General features: G+C 45.9%; 1 protein-coding gene and 1 non-coding gene across 2 annotated transcripts in view; one reads left to right on the plus strand and one right to left on the minus strand.

Annotated features, from left to right (window-relative positions):
• LOC126248403 (amidophosphoribosyltransferase-like) overlaps positions 1–25,286 on the minus strand; it is a 286,462-nt gene that overhangs the window by 248,306 nt on the left and 12,870 nt on the right. The gene's annotated exons all lie outside the window — the stretch shown is intronic.
• Trnam-cau (transfer RNA methionine (anticodon CAU)) lies at positions 16,790–16,863 on the plus strand. Its single transcript has one exon. It is a non-coding gene; the product is annotated as a tRNA-Met (tRNA).

The raw sequence follows: 25,286 nt of genomic DNA on the forward strand, positions 1-25,286 counted from the left end.
ATCGTGTCTTTGTTGCGAGATATGACGCGGACCTTTTGGATAGGTTTCCCGTATTCTCGGGATGTTATTCGTTTCACCTTTGCGAATTCGAGTTGCATGTTATTGAGTTCTGTTTCAATGTCCTCTTCTGTTATTTCGTGCCCTACTTTTGTTATAACTACGCTCAGTGAGGGCTCGTTGTTTGTTTTTTGTGCAAATTGTTTGTTAGGTTTGTTCAATTGCGATACCCTTGCCTCAGGTCTGTAGTGTGTGCATATGGTGTTCTGGATTACGGTTAGGATGTCTGGATGGTTACTCGTAATTATGGCTGTCTGGTTTCGGTAAACTTCTAAGTTATTTACGTATCGCAGAATGTTTAGTCTCTTTAATTCGGCCGGCCGCGGTGGTCTCGCGGTTCTAGGCGCGCAGTCCGGAACCGTGCGACTGCTACGGTCGCAGGTTCGAATCCTGCCTCGGGCATGGATGTGTGTGATGTCCTTAGGTTAGTTAGGTTTAAGTAGTTCTAAGTTCTAGGGGACTTATGACCACAGCAGTTGAGTCCCATAGTGCTCAGAGCCATTTGAACCATTTCTTTAATTCGTTGTATAGAGTTTTTTGAGTTTCCTCCTTGTTTAGGTTTTCTAACCGTATGTTCAGTTCTTTTTCGTTTTGTGTGGTGGTTTGCGTGTTTTCCTGTGTGTTGGCAATTGAACTGCGTCTTTGTTTTCTATTTGTGACAGTCTGCCATTCGCTATTGTCCTCCTCCTCTTTGTTTTTGTCGTCTATGTCGACAACATCTTTCGTTTGTGTGGGCTGGTCGTCCTGTGTGTGTGCGGTGTTTTCCGTTTGGGTGTCCTCGGTTTGTTACGGTTTCGCCTTTGCTGTCTGTGTTGGTTTTGGGGCTTTTGTTTTTGATTCGCTCCTTTTTGTTTTAGGTCTGGTCGTGATTGTTGTTTTGCGTGTGCGGTCGCGTTTCCGGTCCTGATTGCCTTCGTCATCCGTAGTGTCGGCTTGTATTTTGTCAGGGACGTTGCCGTCGGTTGTTGCTGGCATTGGCGGAGGCATCAGTTCGTTGGCCGGTTTAGGTAACAGTGCCGGAAGCGTCGTCATGGTTGGTGCTGGGGGCATGTGCGTCATTGTTCCCGGTGTTACGTCGGTCGTAATTACGATGTGCGAGTCCGTTTCGTAGCAAGTATTGGCGTGAGTCGACATGTCGGTCACGTGTTTGAGTTTTGTGTCCTAGTGTTAGTATAGATCTGCCCCTGCTTTTCTAGCCTTTGCGCTGGAAGCGCGGGATGGTCTGTCCGCAGACAGGGCCCTGACTTCCGACAATCCCTAACTAACAGAGCCCTACGTTTTGGCTTTCCAAAACATCTCGCCTAACGGTTTAAAGAACACGACAATTTGTTATCTGCTTTTTTGTGATCAAAGGTAGGAGATCGTGCGCGCTACACTTTCGTGTAGGGCATTTTCACCTTTCCTTTGTTCCAACAGTGAAGGCAGCGACAACAGCTAACTCTCCACTATAGTGCTCCGCTCCTCGAGTGGACCTGGTCCAGTATTTATGCCTATGGCCTTCCCCCTCCACCAACGGCTGCAGGCGCTTCCTCTGTGGTCCGCGCCCATTCCCTGCGACCTGCTGGAGCGTTACTGCTCCGTTTTCCGTCCGCTGCGGTTCTAGGTGTTAGCTCTGCGGTTCGCGCCCACCAAACCCGCTCCTGGGGGTTTCATCTACGGTCTGGGGTACCAAGCGTTCCGCCTGCAGTCCGCGCGCGCTCACCACGACCTGTTGGAGCGTTGCCGCTCCGTTTTTCGTCCGCTGCGGCTCTGGATGTTCCCTCTGCGGTCCGCACCCACCAGTCCCACTTCTGGGTGTTCCATCTTCGGTCTGGTGCGCCTGGCAGTCCGATAGGGGCTCGTTTTCCATCTCCATGTCTCTGGTTCTTCTGTTTGTGTAGTGTTGCAGCTGGCCCCGTTGCTCCTTTAACAATTCCAGAGCCGGATCCCAGGCTCTGCTTAGCTGGTACCCTGTGTCACGGTTCATAAGATCGTCAGCCATTTTTATTTCTATCGATTCTCTTATAACACTGTCCCAAAATCTGGGTGTTTGTGCTAGAATCTTGGTATCCTCATACTTCATGTCATGATCTAGTTCTAGACAGTGTTCAGCTATGGCTGACTTAGTCACCTGTCTTAATCTAGCGTGTCTCTGATGTTCTTTGCACCTGATCTCCACAGTTCTTGTCGTCTGGCCAATGTAGGACATGCCACATTGACAAGGTATATTGTAAATCCCTGGTTTTCGTAACCCCAGGTCGTCTTTGACACTCCCCAGCAGTCCCCCGATCTTGTTGGATGGACAGAAAACACACTTGATATTGTGTTTACAGAGGATCCTACTGATTCTGGCAGAAATAGAGCTAGCATAGGGCAGATATGCCACCTTCTTTGCTTCATCTTGGTCTTCTTCAGGATCCTGTGGTATAGTGGCTGGTTGGAGTGCCCTCTAAATTTGTCTGTCCGTGTATCCATTCTAGGAGAAAACTGTTTTGAGACGTTCTATCTCTATAGGTAGATTCTCTTGGTCTGACAGGGCACGTGCTCTGTGGACCAAAGTCTTCAGAACCCCATTCTTCTGTGCAGGGTGGTGACAGCTGCTGGCCTGCAGATATAAATCAGTGTGTGTTGGTTTTCGGTACATACTGTGGCCAACTGATCCATCTGCTTTCCTCTGGACTAGTACATCCAGAAATGGCAGCTGGCCATTCTTCTCCAGTTCCATGGTGAACTAGATATTAGGGTGGCATGAGTTAAGATGTTCAAGAAACTCATTGAGCCTGTCCATCCCATGTGGCCAGATCACGAAGGTGTCATCCACATACCTAAAGAAGCATGTGGGTTTAAATGTGGCTGTCTCCAATGCCCTCTCCTCAAAACTCTCCATAAACATGTTGGCAACCACAGGGGACAGTGGGCTGCCCATAGCTACACCTTCAGTTTGCTCGTAATATTGGTTTCTGTACAGGAAATACGTGGATGTCAGTGTATGACTGAACAGGTCCAACAGAGCACCGTCAAATTTATCTGCAATCAGTTCTAGTGAGTCCTTCAGTGGGACCCTGGTGAACAGCGATACCACATCAAAACTAACCATGATGTCCGAATCTGTGATGTGCAGTTGCTTGAGGCGTTGCAGGAAATCTTCTGAGTTGCGGATGTGGTGAATACATTGGCCAGACGACAAGAACTGTGGAGATCAGGTGCAAAGAACATCAGAGGCACACTAGATTAAGACAGGTGACTAAGTCAGCCATAGCTGAACACTGTCTGGAACTAGATCATGCCATGCAGTATGAGGATACCAAGATTCTAGCACAAACACCCAGATTTTGAGACAGTGTTATAAGAGAATCGATAGAAATAAAAATGGCTGACGATCTTATGAACCGTGACACAGGGTACCAGCTAAGCAGAGCCTGGGATCCGGCTCTGGAATTGTTAAAGGAGCAACGGGGCCAGCTGCAACACTACACAAACAGAAGAACCAGAGACATGGGGATGGAAAACGAGCCCCTATCGGACTGCCAGGCGCACCAGACCGAAGATGGAACACTCTGAAGTGGGACTGGTGGGCGCGGACCGCAGAGGGAACATCCAGAGCCGCAGCGGACGAAAAACGGAGCAGCAACGCTCCAGCAGGTCGCAGGGAATGGGCGCGGACCACAGAGGAAGCGCCTGCAGCCGTTGGTGGAGGGGGGAAGGCCATAGGCATAAATACTGGACCTGGTCCACTCGAGGAGCAGTCTCAGGTCCCACCTGATGAAGGTTACGAGCTACGTGACCGAAATATCGTGCAAGTACGACGCTGATATCTGGCAGAACACCCGACAACCCAAGATGTCATGAATAATATACTTCATAAACCACTTTACAGCTTGTGGTGTAGGGTACTTTTAGTACCACTTTCATTTTATCCCCTTACCTGTTCAATTCACGGAAGCCGCACGGGATGGAAGATTGGTAAGACGTCTTGTGGGCTCGAATCTCTCTAATTATATCTTCATGACCTTTTCTCGTATGTATATAGGAGGAAATAATTTATCGGTTGCCGCCTCTACAAATATGCACTCTTGTAATTTGAATATTAATTCCCAACATCTCTCTTGTAACGTTGGATGAACATATCCGTTACGCTTTCGTACACACTAAACGACCCTGTAACAAAACGTGCCGCTCTTTTCTGGAGCCGCGCGAGATAGCCCCGCGGTTTAGGGCGTCTTGTCACGGTTCGCGCGGCTCCTCCCGTGGGAGGTTCGAGTCCTCCATCGGGCACGTGTATGTGTGTGGTGTCCCTAGCATAAGTTAGTTTAAATTAGATTAAGCAGTTTGGTCGCATAGCAGCTTACCACAAATTTCCAAATTTTCTTCTCTGGATCTTATCTATTTTCTTTATAAATCCCACCTGGTAGAAGTCCTAGCCTAATGAGAAATCGGTCGGACGAACGTTTTTGCACTTCCTGAGAATTCTTCCACTTAATCACAGTCTACCGTATGCCTTTACTACGATTAGTTTTATGAGGTCGTTCCACTTCAAATCATTACGTACTTCCAGATATGTAACGGACTGATCCCTTCCAGTAAATGTTTAGCAATCGTGTAATCATATAGTAACTGGTCATTCCGACTAATAAAGCTCAATACGTTACAGTTTTTGATGTTGAGAGCCCACTGTCAATCTATGCACCAAATGGCGGTCGTCTACAGGTCTTCCTGCGTTTCACTACAATTTTCCACCATTGCGACTTCTCTAGATACTCCACCACCATCCACGAAAGGCCTCGTGGCGTCGCCCACGTTAAAAAATGGTTCAAATGGCTCTGAGCACTATGGGACATAACATCTGATGTCATCAGTCCCCTAGAACTTAGAACTACTAAAACCTAACTAACCTAAGGACATCACACACATCCATGCCCGAAGCAGGATTCGAACCTGCGCCCGTAGCAGTCGCGCGATTCCGGACTGAAGCACCTAGAACCGCTCAACCACCGCAGCCGGCTCGCCCACGTTATCCACTAGGTCATGTAGGATACCTCCTAACATCGTGTTGGACCTCCTTTTGCCCGGAATACTGCAGCAACTGAACGTGGCATTGACAACAAGTCGTTGGGAGCCCCCTGCAGAAATAGTGAGCCTTGCTGCCTCTACAACAGTTCAAAATTGCGGAAGTGTTGCCGGTGCATGATTTTTTGGGTGAACTAACTTCTCGATTACGTCCCATAAATGTTCGATGGGATTCATGTCGGGCGATCTGAGTGGCCGAATCTGTGGGAACTGCGCTACACTCTTACCCTACAATCAGCGCTTACCAAACTGAAATCGGGACTCATGTGACCAGGCCACGGTTTTTCAGTCGTCAAGGGTCCAACCGAATGGTCACGATACCAGGAGAGGCGCTGACGTGCTGTTAACAAAGGCACTCGCGTCGGTCGCCTGCTGCCATTAACGCCGAATTTCGCTGCACTGTCCTAACAGCTACGTTCGTCGCATGTCCCACATAGATCTCTGCTTTTATTTCACGCAGTGTTGCTACGCAAACGCCGCTGCTCTCGGGCAAGGCCGTCAGCCACTGCATAGTCCGTGGTGAGAGGTATACTCTGGCACTGTGGGTCACGGAATATTGAACTCCCTAACAATTTCCGAAATGGAATGGCCCACGTATCTAGCTCAAACTACAATTCCGCGTTGAAAGTCTGTTAATTCCCGTCGTGCGGCCATAAGGACGTCGATAACCTTTTCATATGAATCACCAGAGTACAAATGCACTGCCCTTTTATACCTCCTGCGCGCGATACCGCCGCCATCTGCATTTGTGAATATCGCTATCCCATGACTTTTGTCACCTCAGTGTAAATATCTTCATCTACATCTATGCTTCGCAAGGCCAGGATACTTCTGGTGCCACTGACCGTGGTGCGTGGGAATAATGACTGTCGATAAACCTCCGTACGAGCTCTAATTTCTCCAATTTTCTCGTCGTGGTCATTTCGTGAGACATATGTGAGAGGAAATAATAAATTGGCAGACTCTTCTCGGATCGTACTCTCTCGAAATTTCAATAGTAAACCTCTCCATGACTGGCAACGCATCTTTTGTAGCGTCTGACAAAGTTTTTTTAATCATGTCCGTAATGTCGTCGTCACACAGGACGAGGCAGCTAACGTTGACGTGCACGCAGACGGGATGCTTATGTCATGAGAGAGAGTATCGTCGGCAGGCAGAGGTCGTTCATGTGATTTTGTGCTCTCAGCGCTCTCTAGCGGCAGTTGTCGGCTTTATTTGGCTCACAATCCATACAGTTTGTTCACGAAAACGGAAGCGAGTAAAATTCCTACGCTAGCTTTATTAAATTGCAAATTTCCTCCCTTGTCCATACATCAGTCGTGTTGTTCTGTCTGTGGTATACACAAATAAAAACTTTAATATCTGTGAATATGTAATAAGACAAAAAGGAAAGATACACCTCCAGTCAGTAAGGACATCGGCTTATAAAAGTTCACCAAATCGAACTCGCTCCTGACAGAGAGCGCACTTTTATTTACACTACATCACATATTACATAAATTATTTCTAGTAATTTCATGAGGAAGACCCACAATCTTCCAGAAGACACGAAAGTGGAAAAAACAGATACCACAGGATGTGAACCCTCTACCTATCTAGTCTCAATTTCGTAATGTGGTTCCTTTACCAAATACGGCATGCTGAACGTTTGCAATTTAAGCGACCTTGTATTTTATGTTATGGGCTTCTAACTGCGTTAATCGCCAAAATGATATTGGTTGAATTTAATTGTAACAGCCGGCCTGTGTGGACGAGCGGTTCTAGGCGCTTCAGTCTGGAACCGCGCGACCTCGGCATCCTGCCTCGGGCATGCATGTGTGTGATGTTCTTAGGTTAGTTTGGTTTAAGTAGTTCTAAGTTCTAGGGGACTGATGACCTCAGATGTTAAGTCCCATAGTGCTCAGAGCCATTTAATTGTAACATATCCTAATAAGAACGACACATTTTTCATAAATCTTCAGTGTGACGTTGCCTTAAAACGGCAGATCATAACACGCGCGTTATAACCCGAAAATAACTAAATACGATAATTGTTTGACCACCAATATGACGTTTCCCGACACTTTACAGCAAAAAATTGTACTAATAACGATTCTCTCTCGAGACATTCACTGTGCTGGTACTTAGAAACAGCATATAATCAAATGGTTCACATGGTTCTGAGCACTATGGGACTTAACTTCCATGGTCATCAGTCTCCTAGAACTTAAAACTACTTAAACCTAACTAACCTAAGGACATCACACACATCCACGCCCGAGGCAGGATTCGAACCTGCGACCGTAGCGGTCGCGCGGTTCCATACTGTAGCGCCTAGAACCGCTCGGCCACCATGGCCGGCCAGCATATAATCACAGAGTGTAAAGTACAACACAAAACCTACCGAATATGGGCTTTTACTAAACACTACAAATACAATATGGCGTCTCGCGTTCTGCTTGTAACGTAGGGAGCGTTCTTGCTTCCTTTTGGTTTTACTATACGTGGCACGTGGCCGAAATATCGCAGAAATTTGTGCTTCACGTGACGGAATGGCTCCTCAGCGTGAAATAGCAGCAAGTGATGTCACAAAAGTCGCAGAGGTCCACGTCAGCGTTAGCTAACTCGTCCCGTGTGACGACAGCTTAACGCTCTCGCGTCGACTAAACGATCTCGTCAGGAAACGCGCCGCTCTTCGATGGATCTCGTCCATCTCCTCCATTATTCTAACCTGGGAATGGTCCCAGACTAATGAGTAGAGTAGTATTGCAGAATCGGTCGAACAAGTGTTTTGTAACGCACGTCTTTCCTGGATAAATTACATTTTCTTAATGTACTTCCAATGAATATAAACTTGGCTTCCGCTTTTATTTCGTGTCTGTCTTCCCTAGAGAAACCGACAACTCTTTCCTTACTGCGTACCGTGGAGTCAATTCGTGAACGACAGCTACGAGGGTCATCTGGGTGTGTGTATTCCCATTTTTTAAGTGTTCTGCCTATTTTCCAACAATGCACACCTTTACATATGCACAATTACGTCAGAGACAAATTTCAATAACTGACCTTTTCCTCTGTGACAACGAATTCAATGACAGCACAGAGCCTAAATGAAACACAGAAAGGGTAGGAAGATTACAGTTCAGGAGCCCATTTGACGCTTGTATGATTTCGAAAACATTCTTGACCTTTTAGCAACAAATAATCCTAAGCAGATGGGGAGCTTCATGATGGATACAAAGATCAGAGACCACAAGGTTGTTGTAGAGAGATTGAATACCTCAACATCCAGATCCACCAAAAATAAACGCAAAATATAGGTATACAAGAAAGTAAATAGACGTTCGCTTGACGCTTTCCTAAGAGACAGTCTCCACTCCTTCCAGACTGACTAAAATAGCGAAGGCCAGAGGTCGCTTAAATTTGAAGACTGGTGCCAACGGCAATTGAGAAATTTGCACCAAATAAATTAAGGAGAGACTAGACTGGCCGTAACACATTTGCAGAAGCAACGAAGAAAATGTACCAACTTCAAAACACAACAACATTCTCAAGATTGATGATTTACAGAAGCTTTAAATATAGCGCAAACTTCAGTGCGACATGTTTTCAATAGTTTCCACAACAACACCCTGTCTAGAAATCTGACGGAAAATCCAAAGACATCCTAATCTTACGTAAAGCACACCGGCGGCAAGATACAAGCAATACCTTCACTGTGCAGTACCAATGGTAATGTTACCGATGATAGTGCAACTATAGAGGAGTTACTAAACATGATTTTCTGAAATTCTTTCACGAAACAAGAAGTAGTAAATATTACAGAATTCGAATCAAAAACAACTGACAACACGAGTAACTTAGAAGTAGATATCGTCAGTGTAGTGAAACAGCTTAAATCAAGAAACTGCAAGGTCTCCGGTCCATATAGTATACCAACCAGGTTCCTTTCAGCGTATGCAGATACAATAACCGCATTCTTAGCAATCATATATAAGAGCTCGCGCGACTAAAGACTCGTACCTAAAGACTGGAAATTACACAGGCAACACTAATACTCAGTACAAGAGACAGGAGTTGCCTAATTAATTACAAACCCATAGCACATCGATCTGCTGTAGAATTTTGAAGCGATTCCTGTGCCCGAACATCATAAATCACCTCGAAGAAAACAATCTACTGACACGTACTCAGCACGGATTCAGAAAATATCGTTCTTGTGCAACACAACTAGCTCTTTATTCTCACGAAGTAGTGAGTGCTCTAAACAGGGGTTACCAAATTGATTCCATATTTCGGGGTCTCCAGAAGGCTTTTGATACCGATCCCCACAAGCGTATTCTAATCAAATTGCATGCCTATGTAATATCTTCTCAATTTTGCGAATGGATTCGAGGTTTCCTGTCAGAACGGTCGCTGACGGTAGTTAACGGAAATTTATCGAGTAAAACGGAAGTGATAACAAAACATGGCTCTGAGCACTATGGGACTTACCAGCTGAGGTCATCAGTCCCCTATAACTTAGAACTACTTAAACCTAACTAACCTAAGGACATAACACACATCCATGGCCGAGGCAGGATTCGAACCTGAGACCGTAGCGGTCGCGCGGTTCCAGACTGAGGCGCCTAGAACCGCTCGGCCATTCCGGACGGCGGAAGTGATATCTGCCGCACTACAGGCCCTCTTTTGTTCCTGATCTACATAAGCGGTTCACTAGACGATCTGACCAGCCCTCTGCCTGCAGATGATGCTGCGATTTATCGCCTAGTAAAGTCATCAGAAGACCAGAAAAAAATGCAAAATGGTTTAGACGAGATATCTATATGGTGCGAAAAGCGGTGACTGACTAAGTAACGAGAAGCATGAAGTCATCCACAGGAGTACTAAATGAAATCAGTTAAATTTCGGTTACATAATAAATCACACAAATCTAAAGGCTGTCACTTCAACTAAATACCTAGTGATTACGGTTACGAACAATTTAAATGAATGATCACACAGATAGTTTGTGGTGAAGGCGAACCAAAGACTGTATTTTATTGACAGAACCCTTGGATGATGCGACATGTCTAATAAAGGGACTGCTTACACTACGCTTATCCGTCCTCTGCTAGAGTATGCTGATCGGTATGGAATCCTTACCAGGTAAGGATTGAAGGAGGACATCGAAAAAAATTAAAAGAAGGGCAGGTTTGCGTTAAGGCGGGTTTCTAACGTATTCCTTGCAATTTTGGCATGTCATATATAGGTTAGACTATCAGGACCGCCCGTGTCCTGAGCATAAGCGTCGTACATGTTTCCAACAGCCGAGCAAATCGGCTGTTGCACACTATTGTCTTGGCACCGGTCATCCTGTGGAATATAACAGGGAGATTCTGGCATGCGCTTCCAGCTATTGGGATGTTAAGAAATTTCCCTGTCGATAATTTGGTGCAGTTCTGCCTTTAAAATGGCAGGGTGCTACCTGTGGAAATGTCAGCGATCGTCGAAGACGTCACCCGGCTGCATTCTCTTAAGTTATCTGAACAAGAAAAAAGAGTATCCACACTAGAGTGCTTAGAAATGTACAAATCATTGCCTACATCATGGAATGTTAGTGCAGATGAAGACAAAGACAAAAAAAATTAAAGATGATTCTTTTGAGTTATTGCTCATTAAATTCGAGGATCGGTACCCTACAGCTACGGGAATATCATTCAAAATATTTAATTCTTTAAGAACAAACACAGGTGCAACAGCTTCCAGTAATGTTTCAAACCGTGGACTAATAATCCTTAAGACGCTCTGATTATCATTTATCTTGTTCGACCTCAACCCTCTCAATAAGAAATTTTGAATCATCTTATGCCAATTTTTCCATCCGCCTCTTTCTTCCATTCGCAACGAAGTAGATCAAATTACCACAAGAGCCGCGTCGTGACCGACCAACATATCGAACCGGACAGAATATTGGACAACATTAACGCAGTTTTATTGAACAGTCTAAGGACAACTTCAAAAATATTGCACAGTATTGCTTTCCAGTAATACTGATTGTATGGGGGCCGCTTGACACAAACCGCAGGACGTAGTGACGCAAAATCTGCATTGCGCTGTGTGGCAGATAACAGGAGTTTACGAAAGACATCAGGTTGCCAAACGAGATCGTCAATTCTTAGCCTTCAACTGTGGACGACTTTCGATAAACGGCAGAAAAACATGGCGGATAAGGTCAACAACACAGCCACTGACGTCTTAAGGCCTCGTCGGATGATTCGCTATTGCGTCAGAGAAAGACAGCCTTAATATTGAAACGCTAGCAGCAATTGTCTCTCGGGAAGCTCCCGGTCACTGTTGTATCACAAAGGCAATCGGCTGCGAACCATCAGACTAAAATCTGACGAAATCCTACGGCAACGTTCCACTCGTATTCTGCCAACATCAACTGGGCTTTCTCGTAACACACACCTGTTAAACGGGCGATAGTTAATACAGCAACTTTTCGGTCTACGTTCACAATAGTCTACAAGCAGCAGCACCACGACGACGACGATCACCATCACCCATTAGGCTTTACTACTTGCTACGCCTACAAATAAAGAGTTTCATAAATAATTCCGTCCGTTCCAAGTTCCTTCTTTCTTGCTACTTACAATCGTAAATGCGGAAATTTCGAGAAAACAAGCAAAATCTTTGATTAGTGTTTATACATCGAGAAAAAGGTTTTGTCCGAGTACCAAGATAATTAACAAGGCAAGCTCTACATGCATATATGTTCCGGAGTACTAAACACGACTTACGGCCATAGACAGCAACGTCCAAACTTGCGACGAATTCCGCACAAACTCAAAAAACAATAGCGTAGAATCTCGTGTGTGCTGTTGATGTAGCCATTATATCTTATAACTGGCGAGAAATTCAAGACAGTCTGGTGGAGTGGAGGAAGGCACTAGAAAAAAATGGCTTACATACCGGAAGAAGAAAGATTGAGTTATGACGTGCGGTTTCAACATCCCATGCCACATTAATCACACTATCAAGCTTGATAACGTCACACTTCCCGAAACTACAAATTTCAGCTATCTGGGATCAGTAATATCAGAGAGCGAATTAACTGAAGCAGGTATACCGAGGTGACAAAAGTCAAAGGATAATGATATGCGCACTTACAGATGGCAGTATTATCGCGTACAAAAGATATAAAAGGATATAGTTCATTGGCGGGGCTGTCATTTGTATTCAGGTGATACGTTATGTGAAACGGGTTCCGTCGTGATTATGGACGCACGGGGGGAATTAACAGACTTTTAACGCACAATCTTAGTTGGGGCTAGACGCACGGAAAATTCCATTTCGGAAATAGTTGGGAAATTCAGTATTCCGAAATCCATAGTGTGAAGGGTGTGCCGAGAATACCAGATTTCAGGCATTGCCTCTCACCACGGACGACGCAATGGCCGACGGCCTTCGCTTAACGACCAAGAGCAGCGGCGTTTGCGTAGAGTTGTCAGTGCTAACAGACAAGCAACAATGCGTGAAATAACAGCAGAAATCAACGTGAGACGTACGGCGAACGTATCCGTTAGAACTGTGCGGCGAAATTTGGTGTTAACGGGCTGTGGCAGTAGACGAGAGACGCGAGTGCCTTTGCTAACAGTGCATCTGCAGCGCCTCTCCTGCGCTCGTGACCATGACGGTTGGACCACAGACGACTGGAAAACCGCGGACTGGTCCGATGAGTCTCGATTTCAGTTGGTAAGAGTTGATGGTAGGTTTTGAGTGTGACGCGGACTCCACGAAGCTATGGACCCGAGTTTTCAACAAGGCACTGTGCAAGCTGGTGGTGGTTCCATAATGTTATCGGCCGTGGACTGGGGCCTCTGGTCCAACCGAACCGATCACTGACTGCAAATGATTATTTTCGGCTACTTGGAGAACATTTGCAGCCATTCATGGACTAAGTTCCCAAACAAGGATGGAATTTTTATGGATGACAATGCGCCATGTCACCGAGCTATAATTGTTCACGATTGGTTTGGATAACATTCTGGACAATTCGAGAGAATGATTTGACCACCCCGATCACCTGACATAAATCGCATCGAACATTTATGGGTCAACATGAAGAGGTCAGTTCACCCACAAAATCCTACACTGGCAACACTTTCGCAGTTATGGTAGACTATAGAGACAGCATGGTTCAATATATCTCTTAGGGACTTCAAACGACTTGTTGAGTCCATGCCACGTCGAGTTGCTCTGCTACTCCAGGTACGAGGTCTGACAACATTTACAAAACGGCTGCAAGACCAGTGCTGTTATATGGCATTGAAGTCTCGCCATCAAAAAGAACACTCGAAGAGAAGCTCCATGTAACAGAAATGCACATGGCACAATATGGAGATGTAACATCGAAAGACAAAGCGCGCAATGAATGTAGAAGACGTAGCTTTAAACTCACTCTCATAAATAAACAACTCTCAAAATCTAGTCTGAGATGGTACAGTCACATAATACGAAGACCTGATGGCCACGTCGTGAAAAGGTGCCTTTCCCTGGTTATAAAGATGAAAGTGAAAGTAAGACCTCAAAGCCAGGAGGTTAACGAACATCCAAAGTTATACGAAGAGGCTAAGCCTTTGTGAAGTGATCCGTACCAGTGGGACAGCCATTATGAGGAAAGCTGGCCCCGAATAACGGGAAAAGGCGGGGATAAAGAAAGAATCTGCCGCTCTTCATCCTGATTTTATTTTCTTTCCAGTTACGGCGAAGGATGCTTTTTTCATTTATTACATTTTCTTATGTCATCGTTTTTCTGATTTTGCTATACAGGCCTATATTCATCGACATATTTCTTCAGAAAACTTATTTACACACTTTCTGATGCGACTGATATTGTCAGTACCAACGTCTGACTTCCATACATAAAACATGATATCATCACTGTTTTGTAAAATTCTTGAGTGGTTTCTTTAAACGTTCTTTTGCAGTGTTATTTCTACTGTACGGCTCATGAGGTATTTTTCCAGGTTATGTTACATGTCTCTTTCGTCAGGATAAGAGATTTTGCACCTCAAACAACTGAAATGTTTGAACTATTCGACATGTGGCTCTAATAGAATTTTTGGTGTAGTAGAGACGTCATCCCATTTATAAGCCCCAAACTTCAACAGGTATCAGAAATGGCAATATATTCCAAATGAGCTGTTATTAAATTTATTTAAGAATGAAATTTCGGACGCTGAGCCATTAGCAGGTAATAGTTCGCTATGAAGCGCGCCAATGCATATTCATTCCCGTGAAGTGAATATAGTATTCCTGTCAAACATATTTACGCACTTCATGCAGTATGCATAAGGAAACAGTAATCTTCATTAGCTATATAAAAAGGACTTGGCATTTCATATAATAATTCATATCGAATTCATGCCAATACCGGAAGGCATAAAATGCCAGGCGGCAATACGAAGGAAATCACTTCAGAAACAAATGAATCTGTTAACACGTAATATAAATTTAAGTGTTTGGGCGTCTTTTATGAACGTTCTTGTCTGCAGTGTACCCTTTTGTGGAGGAGGGAAACGTGGGCGATACGCATTTCAGCCAAGATGGTGATAGGAGCTTTTGAAATGCGGTGCCGCAGAAGAATGTGGAAGATTATTAGATCGGTTGATCAGATAACAAATAAATTTATGGCACAACTTGACCAAAAGAAGAAGTCGGTTGATAGGAAACATCCTGAGGCATCAAGTAATTGTCAGTTTGGCAATGAAAGGAAGTGCTATTGTAGCAATAAAAAATAAACATTAATTATTATATAGTACAGAGTAAAAATTACACTCTGTCACACATTTAACATGGATTCACAGTAAAACTTGACAGCCTGCATTCAATCTTAAGTTAGTTAAATAATCAATGTGAAAAACGCACCAGTTTCTGTTGCGCTACACAAACAAGCCGAATATCTACACTACACTCCGCAAGCCGCCTTAAGATGTGTCGCGAAGGGTTCTTCGTGTGCCACTGCCGCCCCCCCCCCCCCCTTCCCTGTTCCAGCCCAAGTAGCGGAACGGTCCGCGGGAAAATCTACTGCTGATAACTACAATTTTCACCGAAGAGCAACATTCAAGTATTGGTCGAACGAGGATCTGGTAAGCTATATCCTTCGTGTGTGGTCTAAACTTCCTGAGGGTCCGACGAATATTTGTTATGCATCTGCCTTCCTTGCATCAGCTTTATGTGGTCGTTCCACTTCAAGTCGCCCCGTGCGTCTACTCACGGATATTTTATGGATGTGTCTGCTTCCAGTCACTGTTTTGCGATCGTGTAATCTGACACTAACGTGTCTTTCTGCCTATTCATGATCTTCTATCCGCGGAGGAATCGGTATTTTTATCCTGCCAACTAAGACTGGTACAGTAATTTGCTTGGTAGCATTCCATTCGTATCGGAAACCTTAGCCGTGGCTTCAGGGCAGATACCGATCCTTGGTCTCGTGTTCCTAACTGACGGCTCGCCCCCGGACGTTACGTAACGGTAGTCTGCATGCCCCTCACTGCAAGGACTCTAATCGTCCGTTGCTGAACACAATTAGGCAATGACGCGACAGCCCAGTGAAGAACTACGACAAAGTTAGTAATCTTTTACAGTGCCGGTATCAGCCACAAAACATTAATGTTCGATTTTTTTAGTGCAATCTGTATTGCAAACAATTAACTTCAATATTAAAGAGTCCCTATCACCTAATATGGGAGCAGATTTTCTCTCAACTTAGGATGGCTTGGAACGTAGCATTACGCAGTGACCATAATGTGACCTGCTACTTTCTGAAATATCTCGTCAAAGCTTACCTACGGTACCTGCAAAGATGACCATCTGCACTTAGAACTACACTGGCAGAAAAAAGTGCAACACCCAAAAATCGTTAATGTAGAGTAATGAAATTTCCGGAATTCATTTGTCTAGGTAACGTATTCAAGCGATTAGCATGAACGATCACAGGTTAATGAAGACCGAGATAAGTCATTGCAAACTGAAATTCTGGTACATTAATAACCGGTGTAGCCGTCAAAATGCTGAATGCAAGCCATCTAACGTGCATACATTGTGTTGTACAGACGCCAGATGTCAGTTTGTGGACTGGAGTTCCATCCCTGTTGCACTTGGTCAGTCAATACAGGGACAGTTAATGATGGTTGTGGATGACGCTAGAGTAGTCGTCCGAAGACGTCTAATATGTGCTCGATAGGAGACAGATCTGGTGATCGCGCAGACCAAGGCAACATGTTGCCACTCTGTAGAGCATGTTGGGTTACAACAGCGGTATGTGAGCGGGCGTTATCCTATTGGAAATGACCCACTGGAATGCTGTACACGAATGGCAACGCAACAGGTCAAATTACCAGACTGACGTACACATTTGCAGTCAGGGTGTGTGGGATAACCACGAGAGTGGTCCCGCTATTATACGAAATCGCACCCCAGACCATAACCGGAGGTGTAGGTCCAGTGTGTCTAGCACACAGACAGGTTGGTTGCTGGCCCTCGAGTGACCTCCTAACCACCAAACGGCCATCACTGGCACCAGCTTTAATGACCTCCACCCCGCCCTCTGATGAGCTCTCGCTTCACACCACTGAAGTCGCAAATTGCGGACGGTAAGTTGGAAATGTGGGTCTCGCGGGGAGCGTGCCAGAGATGAGTCCCTGCAGTCGCACTATCCTCCGTGTCCTCGATGGCTCAGTCGGATAGAGCATCTGCCACATAAGCAGGAGATCCCGGGTTCGAGTCCCGGTCGGGGGACAAATTTTCAACTGTCCCTGCCTGTAAGTAGCTAATGGTCTGGATTTAATTGTTATTTCAAAAAATCGTTTAGTGTACCTTCCTGATTTTCAAGATTGAGCCCATAATCACTTCTCAGCAGAGTCTTTTCATCATCATTAGGGAATCTCGATATTAGCATATCGAAATCATCATTTACTAATTCTATAAAATTAGCTTCCTGATCTTTCTTGAGGGCAAACCTTACAGCCTGTGTAATAGGCCTTGCAAATAACCGAGCAGCCACTCTGACATATTGGCGAATTCGTCCAGCAACACTCACATGCTCTTCCGATATGTGATGGACAATTGAAAGATCACAAGTGTCAAGACTCAAAAGATCCTGTACTGGATGTTTTGTTTATAGTTGTTCCATCTGCAGTGGATTAGCTTCAACAAGTGAGGCATGTCATAGAATACACGTATCTTGCGGTCATGATCCACACGATTTGAAACATGTTTTGTCTATGGTTATGTTTGGTTGTTTCCATACCCTCAAATTTGTGGCTCCCATATGGCAAGTAACGGCAACAATGTGCAGTCCAGCTTCTTCAATATCATTAATTATCGCCTGCAGCAGCTCTATTGTCATTGTGGCGTCAAATTCATAATATACAGGCTGCTTCCATGTCTAAGCTGCGGACCATCACCAGATGATTTGTAATACGTCCGTCAGTGTTCATTTCGCCGAAACTCAGAACTGCCACAGCTTTAAATTGTTTAGGCAGAACTGCTCTCTGGCTTCAATCAAATTTATCACATCTTTTACACTTTCTGGCCTAAACTTAACTTGCTTTGCCCGTATCTTCATCGCTGAACGACAGGGTAAAGTGGGTCCCAACACTCTCCAATAACAGATGGTCCTGTTAAATTAATGTGACTACCAACTATGTTCGACATCAACGCGCAATAACCACGCTCAGGCGGCAGCACTAGCAACGAAGAGTATAGCGTGTCGGGTGGATGCGGAAAACATAAGGTGGAAGCAAAGCTATTATCTTATGTCCAAAATGGCATGATCATTGGCTTTCGAGTCAACGGTGGAAGCTTTCCGAAACAGTTTAGGCTTTACACTGTCTGCGTGCGGCCGTGGTGAAAATACACCGTGCATGGCAAAATCGCGCTATCCAAAACCGGGGTCGAGGCAATTGCGGTCCTCAGATGACGGCTGCGGAGATGAGTACGGACGAAGACACGAGCAGCTTTGAGTACTGACCGCCCTGATGAACCAAGGGGCTATCAACAGTGTCTCCTCAAACACGGTTCAACGAGTGTTGCCGCGTATGGGCATCCACAGCAGGCGTCTGGTTCATGCTGACTGCTGTTCATCAGCGACTAAGGCAATTCCGCAACTCTATGTCCACTGAGCGGCGACAGATGGCCTTTTCAAGTGAATCGCGTTTTATTCTCCATCGGACAGATGGCCGTTGGCGTGTACGTCGTGAAACGTCCAGAAGCAAACACAGGAGGGGAAGTTATGGTCTGGAGAATGTTTTCGTGACATTTCCTGGATGACCTCGTCATTCTTGAAGACACAAAGGATCAAAAGCACCCGTCTATCCTTGAGGACCACGTCCACCATAACAAGCGGTTTGTTTTTCCTCGGCACGATCGCATCTACCAGCAGGACAATGCAACGTGTCACGAAGCTCGCCCTGTACGTACGTGAAGGAGGGGGTATTCCATGTGTGGACCCACACTTCGAATTTGAAACTAGATTACAGTACGCTGTTTCTCACGCACCGGCATATACCGAGGTGACGAAAGTCATGAGATATCTTCCAATATCCTGTCGGACCTTCTTTTCCCCGGCGTAGTGCAGCAACTCGACGTGGCATGGACTCAAGTCGTTGGAAGTCCACTGCAGAAATATTGAGCAACGTTGCCTCTATAACCGTCCATAATTACGGAAGTGTTCCTGGTGCAGGATTTTCTGCACGAACTGACTTCTCGACGTTCTTTCTTTGTTTGTTTCACTTGCGCCTGTTCCCGCAGTTAGGCAGGGTCGGCATGGTTAATCGGATTTGGCAATGTTAGTGTTAAGGGGTGGCCGGATGCCCTTCCTACCGCCACCCCGTACCCCCCGGGATGGAATTGGTGTACTCCAAACTCCAATTGTCTGCGACTAGAGTAATCCATGGAATAGTGCGAAAGTGTTCAAATGTCTGCGAACCGTGTAACTGAGGCGGGATGTGGGGACCAGCCCGGTATTCACCTAGGGGGATGTGGAAAACCGCCTAAAAACCACATACAGGCTCAGGCTGGCCGGCACACCGGTCGTCGTCAATCCGCCGAGCGGATTCGATCCGGGGCCGGCGCGCCAACCCGTGTCCAGGAAGCAGCGCATTAGCGCTCTCGGCTAACCTGGCGGGTCAACTGACTTCTCAACTATATCCCATAAATGTCGGACAATCTGGGTGGCCAAACCATTCGCTCGAATAGTCCAGAATGTTCTTCAAACCAACCGCAAACAGTTGTGGACCAGTGACGTGATGCCGTTGTTTGGGAACATGAAGTTCAGGAATGGCTGCAAATGGTCTCCAAATAGTAGAACATAACCATTTCTACATCTACATTTATACTCCGCAAGCCACCCAACGGTGTGTGGCGGAGGGCACTTTGCGTGCCACTGTCATTACCTCCCTTTTCTGTTCCAGTAGCGTATGGTTCGCGGGAAGAACGACTGTCTGAAAGCCTCCGTGCGCGCTCGAATCTCTCTAATTTTACATTCGTGATCTCCTCGGGAGGTATAAGTAGGGGGAAGCAATATATTCGATACCTCATCCAGAAACGCACCCTCTCGAAACCTGGCGAGCAAGCTACACCGCGATGCAGAGAGCCTCTCTTGCAGAGTCTGCCACTTGAGTTTGCTAAACATCTCCGTAACGCTATCACGGTTAGCAAATAACCCTGTGACGAAACGCGCCGCTCTTCTTTGGATCTTCTCTATCTCCTCCGTCAACCCGATCCGGTACGGATCCCACACTGATGAGCAATACTCAAGTATAGGTCGAACGAGTGTTTTGTAAGCCACCTCCTTTGTTGGTGGACTACATTTTCTAAGGACTCTCCCAATGAATCTCAGCCTGGTACCCGCCCTACCAACAATTAATTTTATATGATCATTGCACTTCAAATCGTTCCGCACGCATACTCCCAGATATTTTACAGAAGTAACTGCTACCAGTGCTTGTTCCGATACCATATAATCATACAATAAAGGATCCTTCTTTCTATGTATTCGCAATACATTACATTTGTCTATGTTAAGGGTCAGTTGCCACTCCCTGCACCAAGTGCCTATCCGCTGCAGATCTTCCTGCATTTCGCTACAATTTTCTAATGCTGCAACTTCTCTGTATACTACAGCATCATCCGCGAAAAGCCGCATGGAACTTCCGACACTATCTACTAGGTCATTTATATATATTGTGAAAAGCAATGGTCCCATAACACTCCCCTGTGGCACGCCAGAGGTTACTTTAACGTCTGTAGACGTCTCTCCATTGATAATAACATGCTGTGTTCTGTTTGCTAAAAACTCTTCAATCCAGCCACACAGCTGGTCTGATATTCCGTAGGCTCTTACTTTGTTCATCAGGCGACAGTGCGGAACTGTATCGAACGCCTTCCGGAAGTCAAGGAAAATAGCATCTACCTGGGAGCCTGTATCTAATATTTCCTGGGTCTCATGAACAAATAAAACGAGTTGGGTCTCACACGATCGCTGTTTCCGGTATCCATGTTGATTCCTACAGAGTAGATTTTGGCTTTCCAGAAATGACATGATACTCGAGCAAAAAACATGTTCCAAAATTCTACAACAGATCGACGTCAGAGATATAGGTTTATAGTTTTCGCATCTGCTCGACGATTCTTCTTGAAGACTGGGACTACCTGTGCTCTTTTCCAATCATTTGGAACCTTCCGTTCCTCTAGAGACTTGCGGTACACGGCTGTCAGAAGGGGGGCAAGTTCTTTCGCGTACTGTGTGTAGAAACGAATTGGTATCCCGTCAGGTCCGGTGGACTTTCCTCTGTTGAGTGATTCCAGTTGCTTTTCTATTCCTTGGACACTTATTTCTATGTCAGCCATTTTTTCGTTTGTGCGAGGATTTAGAGAAGGAACTGCAGTGCGGTCTTCCTCTGTGAAACAGCTTTGGAAAAAGGTGTTTAGTATTTCAGCTTTACGCGTGTCATCCTCTGTTTCAATGCCATCATCATCCCGGAGTGTCTGGATATGCTGTTTCGAGCCACTTACTGATTTAACGGAAGACCAGAACTTCCTAGGATTTTCTGTTACGTCGGTACATAGAATTTAACTTTCGAATTCACTGAACGCTTCACGCATAGCCCTCCTTACGCTAACTCTGACATCGTTTAGCTTCTGTTTGTCTGAGAGGTTTTGGCTGCGTTTAAACTTGGAGTGAAGCTCTCTTTGCTTTCGCAGTACCTTCCTAACTTTGTTGTTGAACCACGGTGGGTTTTTCCCGTCCCTCACAGTTTTACTCGGCACGTACCTGTCTAAAACGCATTTTACAATTGCATTAAACTTTTTCAATAACCCTCAACATTGCCAGTGTCGGAACAGAAATTTTCGTTTTGATCTGTTAGGTAGTCTGAAATCTGCCTTCTATTACTCTCGCTAAATAGATAAACCTTCCTCCCTTTTTTTATATTCCTATTAACTTCCATATTTAGGGATGCTGCAACGGCCGTATGATCACTGATTCCCTGTTCTGCGCTTACAGAGTCGTAAAGTTCGGGTCTGTTTGTTATCAGTAGGTCCAAGATGTTATCTCCACGAGTCGGTTCTCTGTTTAATTGCTCGAGGTAATTTTCGGATAGTGCACTCAGTATAATGTCACTCGATGCTCTGTCCCTACCACCTGTCCTAAACATCTGAGTGTCCCAGTCTATATCTGGTAAATTGAAATCTCCACCTAAGACTATAATATGCTGAGAAAATTTATGTGCAATGTATTCCAAATTTTCTCTCAGTTGTTCTGCAACTAATGCTGCTGAGTCGGGAGGTCGGTAAAAGGAGCCAATTATTAACCTAGCTCGGTTGTAGAGTGTAACCTCCACCCATAATATTTCACAGGAACTATCCACTTCTACTACACTACAGGATAAACTACTACTAACAGCGACAAACACGCCACCACCGGTTGCATGCAATCTATCCTTTCTAAACACCGTCTGTGCCTTTGTAAAAATTTCGGCTGAATTTATCTCTGGCTTCAGCCAGCTTCCTGTACCTATAACGATTTCAGCTTCGGTGCTTTCTATCAGCGCTTGAAGTTCCGGTACTTTACCAGTGCAGCTTCGACAGTTTAAAATTACAATACCGATTGCTGCTTGGTGCCCGCATGTCCTGACTTTGCCCCGCACCTTTTCAGGCTGTTGCCCTTTCTGTACTTGCCCGAGGCCATCTAACCTAAAAAACCGCCCAGTCCACGCCACACAACCCCTGCTACCCGTGTAGCCGCTTGCTGCGTGTAGTGGACTCCTGACCTATCCAGCGGAACCCGAAACCCGACCACCCTATGGCGCAAGTCGAAGAATCTGCAGCCCACACGGTCGCAGAACCGTCTCAGCCTCTGATTCAGACCCTCCACTCGGCTCTGTACCGAAGGTCCGCAGTCAGTCCTGTCGACGATGCTGCAGATGGTGAGCTCTGCTTTCATCCCGCTAGCGAGACTGGCAGTCTTCACCAAATCAGTTAGCCGCCGGAAGCCAGAGAGGATTTCCTCCGATCCATAGCGACACACATCATTGGTGCCGACATGAGCGACCACCTGCAGATGGGTGCACCCTGTACCCTTCATTGCATCCGGAAGGACCCTTTCCACATCTGGAATGACTCCCCCCGGTATGCACACGGAGCGCACATTGGTTTTCTTCCCCTCTCTTGCTGCCATACCCCTAAGGGGCCCCATTACGCGCCTGACGTTGGAGCTCCCAACTACCAGTAAGCCCACCCTCTGCGACCGCCCGGATCTTGCAGACTGAGGGGCAACCTCTGGAACAGGACAAGCAGCCATGTCCGGCCGAAGATCAGTATCAGCCTCAGACAGAGCCTGAAACCGGTTCGTCAGACAAACTGGAGAGGCCTTCCGTTCAGCCCTCCGGAATGTCTTTCGCCCCCTGCCACACCTCGAGACGACCTCCCACTCTACGACAGGCGAGGGATCAGCCTCAATGCGGGCAGTATCCCGGGCAGCCACAGTCGTAGTCCGATCGGGGGATGCGTGGGACGAGCTGGCCGTCTCCGACAAACCCCCATCCGGACCCCCACAGTGATGCCCATTGGCAACAGCCTCAAGCTGAGTGACCGAAGCCAACACTGCCTGAAGCTGGGAGCGAAGGGATACCAACTCAGCCTGCATCCGAACACAGCAGTTGCAGTCCCTATCCATGCTAAAAACTGTTGTGCAAAGAACGTCTGAACTAATCTACAGAGAGCACAAACAAATCGACACAAAATTTAAACGGTTATTAAAATACAAGATTGCCTAGTAAATGCAGTAATGCTGCTACTTGCGCACTGCTGACACACTACTTGGTGGCGGAAGGAGACTACGCGATTTTACACTATTCAGGTACTAAAACGCGATGCTACAACTCTCACATACTATAATACGCCCGAAATTTATGAATTTGAACAATGCAAGTACCAAAAACACGCAAAGAAATTAAGAATTAAACTATGTAACAAATGAGTGAGCTAGGAGTATACGACTTTCTGCTGGCAGCTGCTTATCCAACGGCGGCAGGTAGCACAACGATCGGTTAAGCTGGACCAGAGGACCCAGTCCATTCCATATAAACACAGTCCACAACATTATGGTGCCACAACCAGTTGGAATATTGCCTTGTTGACACCTGTAGTCCACGGCTTCGGCTTCGTGGGGTCTGCACCACACTCTAACCCTACCATCAACTCTTACCAACTGAAAAAGTGCCTCGTCTGACCACCCCACGGATTTTCAGTCGTCTAGGGTCCAACGGGTATGGTCACGAGCCCAGGAGAAGAGCTGCAAGCGATGTCGTGCTGTTAGCTAAGGCGCTCACGTTGATTGTCTGCTGCCATAGCCCACTGACGCCGACCACTGGGTTGTCCGTGGTGAGAGGTAATACCTGAAAATTGGTATTCTCGGCACACTCTTGGCACTTTATCTCAGGATACTGAACTTCCTAACAATATCCGGAATGGAATGTCCCATGCATCTGTTAATTCCCGTCGTGCGGCCATAATCACAAAGGAAATCTTTTCACACGATGAATCACCTGAGTACAAATGACAGCTCCGCCAATACACTGTCCTTTTATACCTTGTGTACGCGATTCTACGGCCATTTGTGTATGTGCATATGTGTTATCCCATGACTTCTCACCTCAGTGTAGTTACACGATACGATCAGAGCTCTTTAGCGGTAGATAGCTACAAATACAGGGTGCCCATTATTGAACTACATGAAAAAAAACCTTCCCCCATGAACCATAGACCTTGCCGTTGGTAGGGAGACTTGCGTGCCTCAGCGATACAGATAGCCGTACCGTAGGTGCAACCACAACGGAGGGGTATCTGTTGAGAGGCAAGACAAACGTGTGGTTCCTAAAGAGGGGCAGCAGCCTTTTCAGTAGTTGCAGGGGCAACAGTCTGGATGATTGACTGATCTGGCCTTGTAACACTAACCAAAACGGCCTTGCTGTGTGATACTGCGAACGGCTGAAAGCAAGGGGAAACTACGGCCGTAATTTTTCCCGAGGGCATGCAGCTTTACTGTATGGATAAATGATGATGGTGTCCTCTTGGGTAAAATATTCCCCCATTCGGATCTCCGGGCCGGGACTACTCACAAGGGAACCTCCCCATCGCACCCCCCTCAGATTTAGTTATAAGTTGCCACGGTGGATAGGCCTTGAAAAACTGAACACAGATCAATCGAGAAAACAGAGAGAAGTTGTGTGGAACTATGAAAAAATAAGCAAAATATACAAACTGAGTAGTCCATGCGCAAGATAAGCAGTTTCAAGCATAGACAGACCTTATAAGCGCAGTGGTACCGTGGTTAGCGTGAGCAGCTGCGGAACGAGAGGTCCTTGGTTCAAGTCTTCCTTCGGGAACAAATTTTAATTTTTTATTTTCAGACAATTATTAAAGTTCAGGCACTCACACATAATCAACTTCGCTCTCCAAAATTCCAGGACATGTTCAGATTTGCTTGGACATATGCAGGATTTGGCGGTCTACACACGGAAAAATTTGAAAACGTTAAAAACATATGTTTTGACACAGCACAGGGAAAAGTGTGCGACTGTGAGACTTTTGGATTCATTTGTTGCAGTTTATGTGACAAACTCTTATGTTTTCATCACTTTTTTGGTAGTGATCATCAC

The sequence above is a fragment of the Schistocerca nitens genome, chromosome 3 (genome assembly GCF_023898315.1).
Source record: "Schistocerca nitens isolate TAMUIC-IGC-003100 chromosome 3, iqSchNite1.1, whole genome shotgun sequence".
In the NCBI taxonomy this organism is placed as follows: Eukaryota; Metazoa; Arthropoda; class Insecta; order Orthoptera; family Acrididae; genus Schistocerca; species Schistocerca nitens.